Consider the following 15,881-nt stretch of genomic DNA (forward strand, 5'->3'; position numbering starts at 1 on the left):
CACTGGAAGGTGTTTTCTTTTTTTTTTTTTAAACATCTTTATTGGAGTATAATTGCTTTACAATGGTGTGTTAGTTTCTGCTTTACAACAAAGTGAATCAGTTATACATATACATATGTTCCCATATCTCTTCCCTCTTGCATCTCCCTCCCTCCCACCCTCCCTATCCCACCCGTCTAGGTGGTCACAAACCACCTAGCTGATCTCCCTGTGCCATGCGGCTGCTTCCCACTAGCTATCCACCCTACGTTTGGCAGTGTATATATGTCCATGACACTCTCTCACTTTGTCACAGCTTACCCTTCCCCCTCCCCATATCCTCAAGTCCATGCTCTAGTAGGTCTGTGTTTTATTCCCGTCCTACGTAGGATGGAAGGCGTTTTCAAGAGTAAGTAATGACCTGTGAAATGTCACCGACAGCAGCCACAATAACAACTGCATGAGAGCAATGGGAAGAGGAAAACTAATCAGTGGCTCCAAATCTCCCACCTGTCCCTCAACGTCTTCAATGTTGCCAAGTAGAGGAGATCCTTCATTTCTGTGAAAAATGCCACCTTAACTTCATTCTCTTTTGTCACATAGGTAAGGTGCAATATACTTAAGGAGTCTGGGTCCTCCTTACCTCTTCTTTTCATTACCAGAAAGAAAATAGAGCAAATTCCACCACCCGCCCTTTAGTGATACCTACTGTTTCCACTAATCAGATGAATGTGATTCAGTAACATCTCCCTACCTTCTCCTATGTGGGAATCCCTGTGTTGGTGTCATGGGGACAGCTATGGAGGTGAGTAGGGCACACTTTCTCAGAGCCTGCAGTCTAAACATGGTATGAGAAGCATTATTGTAGAGGTACAAACTATCAGGAAAGTAAGAGGTGAGGCAGTTAGGGAGATAAGGAAGGAGCCCTGGGCATTTAGCATGGAATGTTCACCGTTATCACTCAGAACAATTACTGGGGTGTCCTGCCTGCAGTCACCATGTACTTACTTCATCAGTGACGTTTACTGTGTAGTTACTGAAAAGCAACAGTAGGGCAAATTTTTGTTGCCATTTCCCCAAACCCACAGCCTTTTTAAAGCTTTCCTCGATACCAGGTTGGGACAAAAAGGTAGTTACGCTTCTGTGTCCTGGATCCATCCTGAGAGCTCCTTGACCCACATGAGACAGGAGTGTGAAGCAAAAGAGAAGGGTCTGGTCTTTATGGAGTTGCTAGGTCCCAGTCCTCCTCTTGGGAGGTGGGAGTATCTGTGTTCATCTTCTGCTTTCTGTTTCCTAACTAACTCTTCCCCTCTCTTGAATACAGTGGTGGGCAGAGTCTGAGCTTGCACCCCATGCAGGGTTATTGCTGGTGGAAGTGATGTAAGAAATCATTCTGCTTCGCTTCTTGCTCATTCAGGCTCTGAGCGTTGGGCAGAAATAGAGTCGTCCAAAGGCGAAATCGAATGGATGGAGCCAAGGAGAGGAGTGAAGGTAGCAGAATCTATTTCCAACGTTTTGGGGGATTATGTTATTATTCATGGATTAGTTCCTTTAGCTATTGTATGAGGATCTATAGGTCAGGCCTTACTTCTATGATTAACAAACACTTTGAGGATAATAAGGGAAATATGGAAATAGGTTTAGGTTTCTCAAAGAAGAAGAGGCACTTTATAAATCCAAGGCAGTTACATACAGCCTCTTGGGTTCGAAATTCCAATGGGCTCACATTGGCCAAACTTATGTGTGCCATTGCCCAATAATTTTCCCTCTTGCACATTTAGGCTTCCAGATCGTTAGGCTGAGAGAAGCAAGGACTTCCTTTGAGGAAATACAGAACTGTTTTTCCACTATTCCCTCCACCCCACCATTGACTCGGTGAATCTCTGAGAATCTCTGGAAGAGACTTCAGAAGTCATTTAGCCCAGCTGCCAATATATTCCCTTGATAAGCAGACAGGTGGGAATAGAAAGTAAAAGTGCAGTTAATTCTCAAGCATTTGGATGTAGATTGTCCACAGACAGAGAGTGAGAGATTTGTGTGTTTGGAGACAGTGCTTGGGGTCTCTCCTTATCTGTTCCTTCTCCAAGCTAAACAATCACAGATCATTTCACTGGTCCTTAGAGAACTGCTTTCAAACTTTTGAAATCACATAAATTGAAGCCATCTTCATCTAACTAGGTTGATGCTGCCTTCATTTTAATTCCAGAAACTTTTGGCTATTCCCCATTCAGAAGGGATTGACTGCATTTGAAATAGGATGACAGAGGAATTACTCTCACTGAGATTACCCTTCAGCTACATCCCAGAACTGAGAGACTCTGCTAACTATGCTATTGCCATAATGACTAGCAATCACTGCACAATCACGGAAATGAATTAAATTATTAATTTCAATAGCACCCCATGGTGCATTTATAAATCCCACCATCTGGGGAACATAAATATGGAGGTCCACATTTTAAACTTGGAGGCATGGTGCTTGGTGCCAAGGGCTGTATCTTTGAAGGCAGTAAAGATTTTTCAAGATACTATATGTGGAGCAGCAAGCTGTGCATTTGAGAGAAGGATCTGTCCCTGGGTCTCTGTTAGCTTTACTATTTATTTAAGGCTCTCTTCTCCCTTATTTTTTAACCGGTTCTCATTGATAGACCCAATGTATAAAAATCTTGGTTTATGAAGATTAGGGGATGGGAAATAAAATCAAACTCTGACTTGAACTGTTTAGTTATTCACTCCCTTTTCTCTTCATTTCCTTTCATCCTCCCAAAGTCTCTTCTCTTATTGACTAGCTTCACTCATGTAAATCTCTTTGTTAATAGGTTCTTCCTACTGAGATAGCTATTCTTGGGTTTTGAATGGGTTCAAAATCTGTCTGAAACTTTAAGATCATTGTTCCTGAAGCAAAGAGAATGGAGGTCCTAGAGGGGTGTGTAACCTACTCTAATCAAAGAGATTTAACTCTCTTTCCTTATGTGGAACCATTTGACCAGATGTTGGGGTTCCGTGAGCCTTCCCTGTTTGCCATCTGTGATGTCCCCAAGGGCTGGTGAGAGAGGGGCACTTCTAAAGAGCATATGTAAATGACTTCCACGGAGCCCTGCAGGGGCTCCCTAGGCTACCTTCTTCCCACTATGGATCACCAACTCAAAGCCAAGCAACAGCCCAGGTCTCTGCCACTGTACCACTATTTCCTAATATCCACAACAACTAGATTTCTAGCCGATGAGTTCACTTAAGATACACAAGAAAACTGCATAGCTTTCTGCAGGATAAATGATTCTAAAACATCTGGGGTGTTGTGTAGCTCTTGTCCTCTGTGTATCCAGGGCTTTAATGCAATTTGTGTGTTGGCTGGCTGATGAGGAAGATGACTGTTTAACACTCCTTTTGGTGCCTCTACGTGTGCACATCGAGTCATACATAGCTTAGTCGGTCCTGTAAATTAATGTAGGCCTGCAAGCCAATATGATTTCTAATTAAGACTGAGGGCAAACTCTAAAGGTCTCCCCATCCCGCATACTGCCACCAACAATTGTTGATGTTCACAGCCATTCAATGAAACATAGCTTTCATACGTAAGTTTAAAATATTTGGGGATGAGCTATTTTTAGCAGCTGCCTTTTAGGTTGATTCCTTTCAATTCCCTATAGAGCCAAAAGTCAGGGTAACTTGAGATCTGATGATCTGTAGCTTTGGGAAGAGGTGGTTTGTGCCTGATTCGAGTTTCATTTCTTCATTGTTTTAGATGCCATTCTCATAACTTAGCCAGATCAGCTTCTCGTTAGCCATTTTACAGCAAGAGAATAAACAGAACCTGCAATCACGACAGACTTAAATGAAACTTCTGATCTTCATGGCAAGGTCCTTGCCAACAGCTTCCATTTCTGTCCCTGGAGTGTAAACATAAATGTTCCTCAAATTGGAGGAGCTGGACCTCTAGGGACTCCTATGTCCTGAGTTTATTAATGACAACGAAGGACCCCAAATCAGTGATTCATGCAATTTAGCCACGGCTATCCCCAACCTCTGTGGGAGTTCGTAGACTGGAATAATTACAAACTAAATAGTGATGATAAGGAGGAAATGTACTGTAGTTGGAGTTAGTGGGCTGAGAAAACAAATGTTTCCAGTCTCAGGAGACTCGGTTTGTTGTTATAAAGGAGAAAAGTAGAAGCAAAGAGACCTTGTCCTGATTTCTGTATGAGTTTAGTAGCTGGGAGAGACCATATAAAGTTATCATAAAAAACAAGAGGTGATAAACACAAAAGACCCCTCAGCATCCTGCTCCCTGCTCCAGCCTGCCACCCAGCAGCGGGAAGACAAACAGTTGGCACTGGTTTGAGATGAAAATCTGGAACGGTCACTGCTTTGCTCTCGGAGCCAATGCTGGTGAGACTGGAGGAACCAGTGTAACTTTGCCTGTATTTGCTTCTGACTCAAACACCAAAAAAACTCTCACACAAAGAAGTGAGAAACGTCCTATTCTGAGTTGGGGAGTTCCATGTGAGCCTGTCACAGCAGAAGCTCTTGGTAATTGCAAGGCTTCTTTTCTCTTTGAGTGTCAGAGTAGCTCACCCTAAGCCACCACCAGCTCTACATTGGTGACTGAAACCCTCTGAGGCCCCGGTCAAGTGGCCTGCCCAAGGCCATGATGAAGGGCCCAAGTAGACCACAAGCTCAGCAAGCGTGGCTTCCTGACAGAAACAATACCTCTCCCCTACAGTCTCCTTGAACCTCACTCCCTGGATATATGCACTGTCTGACACTGTCCTGCAGCAAATAAAGGGAAAGTAAAAAACCAGAACTTCTTTCAAAGATGAAAGCATATGGCACCATCAAGGGGGGGGGGGTGGGAAGAAGGGTGCCTTGGAAGATTCAAAAGTATGTTGGATACCTCAAGGGCAACTAGTATGAGAGAAGAAGATGTTTTCTCATTTCTTGAGCAATATCGAAACAGCCCTTCACCCCAGGAAGGGAGAATACCTGCCTGAGTGAGGACCAGCTCTAAACTGACTCAGCACTTCTGTTCAAGGATGTTTACCTAGGTGACTCCCTTTCAGGTGAATTTTTCTTCATAGTAAGATCTGATGGCCAATTTAATTGGCCACAGAATAGAGAAACAATACAGCTCTCTGGAGAATTATTTAGGGAAATCTAAATAAAGTCCAGAGAACTCACACATTGATCCCTTCTAATATGGCCACCATGAAGTATGCATTAAGTTGGCAAACATCAAAACAAGATCTTTCTAGGACCCACCTGGCTTCCCATATCCTTCATTCTTCTACTCAGATGCTTGTTGAGTTTTTCATGAGGGAAGAAACATCAGATCTTGCTTTTTAGAAAAACCTAGTGACGAGGTCTGGAAGAGGATGATTTGTGCTGGAAACTCCCTCCGGCTGCCCCAGGCCCCACACAGCTGCCCTGCAGGCTCAGAGAGCAGAATCCCCCCACACACCTGTAACCCATTCATGGAACCTGGGTGTGTGGTGACACACCTGTGAGGAAGCGTGGCTCTCCTCTACCCAGGTGTGCTTGTGGGGAGGCTCTCTGAAAGGAGAGGGACCCTGCTTTACTCATACCTCTGAATGTCTGACTGCAAGCCTATCTCTGATGCTCTTTTAAGGCTGTCTCCAAAGCGCCCAAGAAATTAACCACAAGAATCTTCTACTCTAGGGAAATTCGGTCACATACGGATTCCTTGGGGACTTGCCTGACATTATAAACTATTACTGGGTATCACTGGACATTACTGGGAATCACTGGATAACCTATGTGATTATCGTGTGAGTAGGTCAGGCCCATCCATATTTCAAGGCCATCTCTGCTCCGGAACAGGGGACCCCTCCCTGTCCCTGGGAACCATGACTTCTAGACCCATAGAGCCTAAAGTTGTGCGGATGGAAAACTCAGATTTCTCAAGTGGGCCACTGGGAGTGATGGTGAGCAGGGCCGCTCCTCCTTCCACTTCTTGATCCCCATCCCCATTATCTCCCCCTATCAGGGCACAGCACCATATGTTGGTTGTCGATTAAAGATGTATGTCTTATCCTGGAGGATGGTACCCAGTTCTTGCAGATATCATCTCTAAGCTAGCACTTCAGCTGTGCCCTCAAAAAACCATTTCATTGCTTTATCAGGTCTACAGATTCTGTGTGTTGTGATACTTAATAGAACCAATGGATCCTTTGGTTGTGTGCCCACTGCCACACCTCCTTTTCTATAAAGTGGATCCCTTAGTCAGAGGTGACATTAAGTGGAATATTAAGTGGATAGTAAGTGACATATTAAGTGGATGTCAGTAGATTAAACGTCTGTAGTCAAGCAGGCCACAGCCTTGCGAACAGGATATATGTTGATTTCAGTTAAGAAGAATTGCTGCCCCATCCAGGGGGAAAAGAATCTCCTTGGATCAATTTACCACCAAGTGGGTGGCTGATCTCAAGGGATGGGCTCAACACTAGTCTTTGTGCGTCAGATGAGACATTTGGTGGTGACAACAACTAAGTTGGCTTTGATGAGTGGGAGCCTGTACTTTAGGGCCCAGGCATGCCCTCTGTCCCTGTCACAATGGCTATCTTATTCATGAACCCATCACACCCGGATTAGGGTGACTAATGACAGAGGCTGGATGACATCAGCTGGCTTAGTTATTATGTGTAGTTGGTTATTTAGTTGACTATTTATTCCACGGTGTTTACTCTCTGATGGTCATTAACATAATATAAAAAGATTTTCATGTTTCACATCCATTCTTATAGATCCATCAACATGCTTCTTTCTCAGATAGTCTTGTCTCTGATCTTCCAAACATCTTGGTTCCAGGTCCCTGCCCAGCCAAGCCATTCACCGCTACTCATGAGTCTAGGGAAATTCTTACCTTGGCTGACTTCTATTTCCGTACACAGTTTATGATCAGATATACCACCTAAAGCTTTGCCTTTTGGGAGGATTTCCCCTCATTGCTGCAGGCCACCACTTAACGGGGCTGCAGTTCACCAGGAGTCCATTTTCAGCTTGTGCCCACACACTGAGCTATCCATAAACCAAATCTGGCCTTTTCCCACCTTCATCAGGTGGTCATAAGGGGCCTCCTATGTGGTCATTGATGTTTGCTAAGGGCAAGTGCAACAGTGGTGGATGACAAGGGCTTCTGCAGTTTTCACTCTCTGGCCCTGCTCATGCCTTATCCTGGATGTCCTACTTCCATCTTACAGTTGATGGCTTTTATGCCTGACCAACCTTATGACTTGGTGGGTCTGATAAACCCCCCACAATGGGTAGCTCTGGCTGCATGGTCGCTTGGTGTCTTATGGTCAGATGTTCCATCTCTACCAGGGCCCAGTAGCATGCAAGGAACCCTCTTTTGAATGGTGTTTAGTTCTCTGCTATAGTTGGCATACTCTTGCTCCAGAAGCTTAGAGTTCTAAATTCTGATTCTCCTGTGGGGTTTGCCATACACTCTGCACAACATCTTTTTGTATTTTAAGACCCAGTGAGTTGACTAGATCAAGTGGAAGGCTGCTCCTACCACACTCTGAACCTGTTGCCCGGTCCTTTCTTTCTGAGCCCCACTCAGAGCTGGCAGCCTTACATGTCACTTGTGTATTCTCAAGTCAGGAATGTACTGTCTCTCAAGAACCCAAAGAGGACTACCAAGTAAGCATGGTGCTTTCTTCTTAGTTGTGAGAGGCATAAGATACAATAATATCTTCAGGGCGGTGGGATGTCCTGGAATGCTGCAGATTATTTGATATTGACATAAAGTTTGTTATTCCACCCTCTCCATCTCTCTCATTAACTAGTTTTTTTCTCTCTCTCTCCTCTCTCTCTCTCTCTCTCTCTCCCTCCCTCCCTCTCTCTGTCTCTGGCTAGCATTCTCTCTCTCTCCCTTTAGCCAGTACTCTCACCCTTGCCCTTTATCTCTCTATCTCTACCCATTGATAGACTGAACTGTTTTCCCACAAAGTCTCCAACGCCCTTGCCAGTTCTTGCTCATCCAGGTGGATTAGCAAGATAGTGTGGCTATAGTGAACATATATGTTCACTATATATGTAGGCTGCCCAGAGGGTACTGGTCTCTTCAGACTCTACTGAGACAGAGGATGGTGAGTTCACGTCACCTTGGGGCAAGACCATAAATGTATACCATTGTCAGTTTCATTTGAATTGCTTCTAATTCTCCTTGCTGATAGAGATGGAAAGGAGTCAACTTGTTATGTAGGTCAATGCCCTTATACCATGTAACTGAAGCTGTGTTAACCTGCTGTAGAAAGATGTTACTTCTAGTGTGACAGTTTCAACTGGGGCTATGACTTGGTTGAGTTTTGGGGAGATCACATCATCCAACATGGTCCCTCTGTTTTTCGTAGGGGCCATAATGGAGACTTAAATGGGGATGTGATGGGGACCACCACCTCACACATGCTTTAGATTTTAGGGGTGGCTTTAGTCTTTGCCATTCCCACATGGGAAACCATATTATCTTTTATTTACTATCTTGGCCTGGGGCAAGAACAGTTTTAGAGCCTTTTGCATGGCTTTCCCCACTGCAATAACTCTTACTCCATAGGCCAAGGAGCCTGTCTGGGGGTTCTTTCAACTACCAAGTGTGTCCCTTCCAATTATACAGTCAGCAGTCAAGGAAATGACCACAGGGTGGGTCCATTGACCCAGTGGACCCACTGTGAGCTGGGCCTGACAGGGGCTTCATTTATTACCTGGCCCCCATCTGCTCCCGTTCTAACAGGGATCATGATGACACTTCGGGCCCCCAACTATCAATATCACCCAGGCTGTCTGTCCGACAGTCCTTAAATAGCTGGATATGCCCCTTTCTCTAGTGTATGGCTATCTGAATCAATGACCATAGAGGTACGTTTAGGGAAGGGCCGGGGGAATAATTATTGTCAGCATTTGCCATGGTGTTTCAGGATCCTTCTCATAGGGCCTGGTCTCTCCTTCAGACCATGGGCTCAGATGTAGAAACTGGGCAAGGAATCATGACTTTTATTGAGGAAACCGTGCTCAATCCCTTGATTGTTCATCCTTGATTCTTTTGGTTGTATAAACTCAGCAGTACCCTGCTGGCTGCTCATACAGTATGGGAAGCCTGGGAACACTATGTCCTACTAGTCTTCTCATAGTTGTCTGTCCCTGGTTGCCTTACTGACCTGCAGGCTCATTGTTATAATTAGACTCACCTTGCTTCTGATCATTACGTACGACCACCTGACTTCTATGCTATAGCCAGGTTGGTTATCATCCCCATTGTTAACAGGGAGCCCAGTTTTATAACAGTGATTCCTATTATCTCTCTCCTCTGGTCAACAGAGGACAGCCAGTACTGGGTTCCCCAGTGACACTGGTGCCCCTCTCACTAATGTATTCCTCATTGTTTCTGTGAATGGAGTCTGCTCTAGGTCCTCCCATTAACTAGATGTTTTACACTTACCTAGTATCAGAAGTTGGGATCCTCAGGAAGCAGACCCTGAGGTGGAATTTAGTGCATAGGAAGTTTATTCAAGAGCTCCTGGGATCAGCAGCTGGGAGAGAGAAATTGGCCTCTGACACAGTTTCCAAACAGAGCCAGCTATCTCCTCGTGGGGTCCTGAGGTACGGCCTGCCCTTCTGGGTTGTCCCGAGTTGGAGCAAGTGGGCCAGACATTTATACTCCTACTTCAGTCACTGTGTGTAGACTGCCCCTGGGAAGGAAGGGGCCACCGCCCTGGGAAAGGCAGCTCTGTTCCTCTGTGGGCAATTCCAGAAAAAGCAGACGGCTGGGGGCAGTCAGCTGCTAGTACACTCCACGCAGCTGGGGAATAAGCCCTTCATTCCTAAAGCGGGATCTGGGAGGTGGATCGTAGCATCCACGATACCTAGGAAAGCCACTCTAACATTCCCAGCTCTCTGAGCCTTTTGGGCCCTTTGTCTACTATCTGCCACCAGAGTCTGGGATTTCTACCTCACAAATTTGCAGGAAATTTTAGATTTAAATCATTTCTAAAAATGTTCAGATATTTGGAAATTGGTAAAGACTAGTTAGCCAAGTGATCGCTTGATTTTTCCACTTTAACTTTTAAACTGAATTACATGATGTCTAGCACGTAAAGAGTTTGTGAATTCTGGAACTTAGATTTGTATGTTTTAGAGACCACAGACTTAAATCAACAAACCAAACAACTTCACAACAAACTGAGGAAGATTCCCTCTTGGAAAGTCCCCAGGGCCCAGTGTCATTCTGGCCATACAGGCTGGTATGGATCCCTTCTGCCTACTCTCTGAAAACAGGAAGCAAAAGGAGGACCTGGGTTGCCCTGGGGCTCCAAACAAGGGTGGAAAGGTGAATTTTGTAGGTGACCAGGAATAGGGGCGCAGAGTTAATGAGGTGAGAATGAGTTTCTGACTTGTCACAGCCTCCATATCAGGACACAGTCACTCTCCTCAGTCTAGGGAGTGGTGTCAGAGTACAGGTGACAGGAGGTGCCTAAGGACACATGGCTGGTGAGGGTATGCAGAGGCTAGAGAGGGCGAGGCAAGAATGGAAAGAGCATGGGTTCGAATGCTGAAACCCCAGGCCTGTTCTCAGTCCTAGGAAGAGTGGCCTCTGGAAGTGCTGAGCATCTTCGTGAGGCTGTTGTCTGAGTTGAGAGTGGACCTTCCACAGATGTTTATTTCGTAGCACTGTGTAAGTCACTCACAGTCACAGAGGCACGGGATGTCAAGAGCCAGAACACCCCTTGGAGCAGTGTGGTTACTTGCCCAAGGTCTCCCTTGACTCTGATCTAGGTACCTTATTTCACATCCGTTTCCTTTCCTTTATTACCTTTCTGTCTTCTGTGTGAATTGTACTAGGGATTTTCCGTTTCTACCCCAGCAAGTGTAAACTTCTCTGCTTGCTACTTGCCAAGTTTTGCTACATTCTAGACAACCTCCCTGCCAACCTCAAATTATTTTTACTGCTCAGCACCCCTATTCTCTCACTGGCTGCCTTCCTGCTGTCTAACATGACTCCCTCCCCCTTCTTACTTCAAGGCTTTTGCTCTTTCTCTTGTCAGATTTATTCTTTCCTTAGCTCTATCCAATTTCCACCCTTACTTTAAGTTCCACGTAAAATTTTACCTTCTGTGTGAAAATCGTTTGACTTTTCCCAGTGATTCATCTTTTGCGTCTCTGCAATCCTTTGGTAGCCAGAGGCATATCAATGCAAGCTGACGATAAAGTACCTATTGTTTAATAATGCTTGCATAGTGTTTCATGTGCATGAACTGTTTTTGCCCTAAAAAATAAGGGATTCTTAATGAAGGAGTCCAAATCTTCCTACACTTTTGATAGGCACACACAGTTGTTGGTGAACGCTAGCTGATGGAGCTATGCTTTCCTTATCCCTCAGCCAAAACCATCTAAGCTAGTAGTACAACCCCACACATACTCTGAGGGATGAGGATAAACCAAAGTCCACACTTATCACCCCTTCTGCTCAATGCAGAAAAGTTCTATGCATCGAAAGACGTATCAACCTTTATGTACGACCATGAGTTGTCAGTTGTTCCATCAAATTGTTTCAATTTGGAAATCTTGACTTCTTCCTGCTTTGCACAGTGGCTTGAGCATGCTGCCAATGTACTTCACTAATGAAGTCTGTCAGATCCTGTTTGGTTCTCAGCCTCTTTGTCTCGTATCAAGTGTCCTTAACCCCACTTATAGGCACATCCGTCTCCCAAACTCCAAGAAAAAGCATACGTTTTCCCATGACACATTTAAGGAATGACAGCAGTCCTTTGTGATTCCAATCCTCCAGACCTTGGGCTGGAAATTCGAATAGTTGACCTTGGCCTTATTTTGGAGACTTGGGCTCCACATTCGCTCTAGGTCTGAGATCTGGATCCTGTCTTATTCTCTGTCTCAGAAATGCAACCACTATTCCAGCATCTGTCTTTTAGAGGGTTTTTACTGCCTTGCACATGTCCCTGTTTCTGCCTGCCTCTCTGGCCTCCTGGTATTGACCTCAACTGGCTTCCCTTTTAAAATCGTATTAAATGTCTTGACACCAGTCTTTTGGCTAATTCCCACCTAAGTCCACACTCTATCTGTTGGAGTCAACTTCTTTCAGGCCTGTTGTAGAATCTGGACTCTGTCTGCTTTAGCATACAAGTGGGATTTATTCTGAGCTCCATCCTTCTCAGGTTGTCCTGGGCTCTTATATGTAACTCAACCATATGCTGGGAAATAGTAAGAGCAAGTGTCATCAAAACTCAAGTAAGGTTCAGCATGAGGTACATTGACAACATGACAACCAAGACATGAAGTGAAGGACAGGCAGGGAAAGGAGGAGTCTGTGGGTGAACCCTGCGAGAGCAGTGCAGTGAAGATGTAACAGGGAGCTTGGTAAACAGGAGAGGTTCAGATGGGCTCTAAGCTCAAACCAAGTGGGAGGGGCTGCTGTCACAGTCCAGGTGGAGGCAGGAGATACCTACAGCTACATGGATCATGATGTTACGGAGGGCCCAAGAGAGCTAGGCCACGGTAGAGTCAGGTCCCTACTCAGAGGGGAAACTGAATCATGAACCCAGTAACATAGACAAGGCCAGTATTGTAGGAAGTACCTCGGTGAGCCCTTCAGATCCCGGAACTCTTGGCAAAACTTCAGATACCCTGTCCCCAAGTCGGAAAGGCTGAGTTGCTGAAATACTTTCTTCTCTAGTGAGGCAGTCAGGATAGACTGGGGAAAGAAACAACCTCAAACTGTCAATGGCTTAAAATGTCACAGGTTGATATCTTGCTTTCCTACCATCTAGAGGTGGTGGTGTAGGGTCAGGGGCAGCTCTGCTCCACAGAGACGTCACTCAGGATCACAGGCTGGTGAGGTGGCATCGTTTCTGGTGCTGATATATCACCAGGAGGTTCAGGTTTGCCTCTGGGTTCGCTGCCATGAAGTCTGGAGAGCTGCGTTTAAGCAGTTAAATGTTCTGGACTCTTTTGCTCACCTTTCATTGACCCAAACTACTCACGTGGACACACCTAACTTCAAAGAATAGGGCTACGTAATCTTCTTTGTACCTGGAAGGAGAGGAGAATGAGATGTTGGAATACTAGCAATGCCTATCAAACAGAGTCAGAATTGACTCATAAACTAGGTTTTCTGTGGCTATACAGGCAGACCTTGTTTTACTGTGCTTCACTTTATTGCACTTCGCAGATTGTTCTTTACAAATGAAGGTCTGTGGCAACCCTGCATTGAGCAAGTCTATCTGTACCATTTTTCCAACGGCATTGGCTCACTTCTTGTCTCTGTGTAACATTTATGTAATTAATGCAATATTTCAAACTTTTTTATTATTTTAGATTTGTTATGTTGCCCTGTGATCAGTGATCTATGATGTTAATATTGTAATTGTTTGGGGGCACCATTCAGCTCACCCACATATGACAACTAACTTAATTGATAATTGTTGTGTATGTTCTGACTGCTCCACCGACCAGCCATTCCCCCATCTCTCTCCCTCTCCTCAGGCCTCCCTATTCCCTGAGACACACAGTATTGAAATTAGGCTAATTATTATTATTATTTTTTAAACATCTTTATTGGAGTATACTTGCTTTACAATGGTGTGTTAGTTTCTGCTGTATAACAAAGTGAATCAGCTATACATATACATATATCCCCATATCCCCTCCCTCTTGCGTCTCCCTCCCACCCTCCCTATCCAACACCTCTAGGTGGTCGCAAAGCACGGTAATAACCCTGCAACGGCCTCTAAGTGTTCAAGTGAAAGGAAGTGTCGCACATCTCTCACTTTAAACCAAAAGCTAGGAATGATTAAGCTTAGTGAGGAAGGCAGGTCAAAAGCCAAGATAGGTTGAAAGTGAGACCTCTCTGCCAAACAGTTAGCCAAGTTGTGAATGCAAAGGAGAAGCTCTTGAAGGAAATTTAAAGTGCTACTTCAGTGAACACAAAGGAAAGCAAAACAGCCTTATTGCTGATACGGAGGAAGTTTTAGTGGTCTGGATAGAAGATCAAACCAGCCACAACATTCTCTTAAGCCAAAGCTTAATCCAGAGCAAGGCCCTAATTCTCTTCAATTCAAAAGGTTGAGAAAGGTTAGGAAGCTGCAGAAGGAAAGTTTGAAGCTGGCAGAGGTTGGTTCATGAGGTTTCAGGGCATAAGCTGTCTCCATAACATAAAAGTGCCAGGTGAAGCAGCAAATGCTGATGTAGAAGCTGCAGCAAGTTATCCAGGAGATGTAGCTAAGATAATTAAGGAAGGTGGCTACAGATATTCAGTGTAGATGAAACAGCTTCTATTGGAAGAAGATACCATCTAGGACTTTCATAGCTAGAGAGGAAAAGTCAATGCCTGGTTTCAAAGCTTCAAAGAGCCCCCCGGCACTCTTGTTAGGGGCTAATGCAGCTGGTGACTTGAAGTTGAAGCCAATGTTTTTTTACCATTCTGAAAGTCCTAGGGCCCTTAAGAATTATGCTAAGTCTACTCTGCCTGGGCTCTATAAATAGAGCAACAAAGCGTGGATGACAGCACATCTGTTTACAGCATGGTTTACTGAATATTTTAAGCCCACTCTTGAGACCTACTGCTCAGAAAAAGAGATTCCTTTCAAAATATTACTGCTCATTGACAATACACCTGGTCATCCAAAAGCTCTGATGGAATGTACAGTGAGATTAATGTTGTTTTCATGCCTGCTGACACAATGTCCATTCTGCTGCCCATGGACCAAGGAGTAATTTTGACTTTCAAGTCTTACTATTTAAGTAATAAATTTCATAAAGCTATAGCTGCCATAGATAGTGATTCTTCCAACTGCTCTGGGTAAAGTCAGTTGAAAACCTTCTGGAAAGGATCCAACATTCTAGATTCTATGAAAAACATTCATAATTCATGGGAAGAGGTCACAATATCAACATTAACAGGAGTTTAGAAGAAGTTGATTCCAACACTCATATGTGACTTGGAGGGGTTCAAGACTTCAGTGGAGGAAGTAATGACAAATATAGTCAAAATGCCAAGAGAACTAGAATTAGAAGTGGAGCCTGAAGATATGACTGAATTGCTGCAATCTCATGATAAAACTTGAATAGATGAGGAGTTGCTTCTTATGGATGGGCAAAGAATGTGATTTCTTGAGATGAAATCTACTTCTGGTGAAGATGCTCCGAAGATTGTTGAAATGACAACAAAGGATTTAGAATATTACGTACACTTGGATGATAAAGCAGCATCAGGGTTTGAGAGGACCAACTCCAATTCTGAAAGCAGGTTTACTGTGGGTAAATGCTATCCAATCCCATTGCACACTACAGAGAAATCGTTCATGAAAAGGAAGAGTCAATTGATGCAGCAAACCTCATTGTCATCTTATTTTAAGAAATTGCCACAATCTTCCCAACCTTCAGCAACTACCACCCTGATTAGTCAGCAGCCATCAATACTGAGGCAAGACCCACCACCAGCAAAAAATTATGACTCACTACAGGCTCAGATGATGGTTAGAAATAAAGTATTTTGAATTAAGATATGTGCACTGTTTTTTAGACATAATGCTATTGCATAATTAACGGACCACAGTATAGTATAAATGTAACTTTTATACACACTGGGAAATCAAAAAATTGGTGTGACTTGCTTTATTGCATTATTCCCTTTACTGTGGTGGCCTGGAACTGAGCCCACAATATCTCCAAGGTATGCCTGTAAATTATATGCATAGGCTTGGTGGGAAATGGGGGGGAAGTTCATTGTTGTCTGGTGCTGGGAAGAGTAGAGTAGAGTAGAGCAGAAGGAAGAGTTAGCAGCCAAATCCTTCAGGTCAAAAATCTTCTATAAAGTAAAATATATTCTGAAACATAACCGCAATTTGGAGTCTAGAACAAGAATTCACCTTTGG

General features: G+C 44.2%; 1 pseudogene; it reads left to right on the forward strand.

The window, feature by feature from the left end:
* Positions 1-766: 766 nt before the first annotated feature.
* On the forward strand, positions 767-15,503 carry LOC114486037 (tigger transposable element-derived protein 1-like; annotated as a pseudogene).
* The last annotated feature ends 378 nt before the right edge of the window (positions 15,504-15,881 follow it).

This window comes from Physeter macrocephalus, chromosome 4 (assembly GCF_002837175.3).
Source record: "Physeter macrocephalus isolate SW-GA chromosome 4, ASM283717v5, whole genome shotgun sequence".
Classification (NCBI taxonomy): Eukaryota; Metazoa; Chordata; class Mammalia; order Artiodactyla; family Physeteridae; genus Physeter; species Physeter macrocephalus.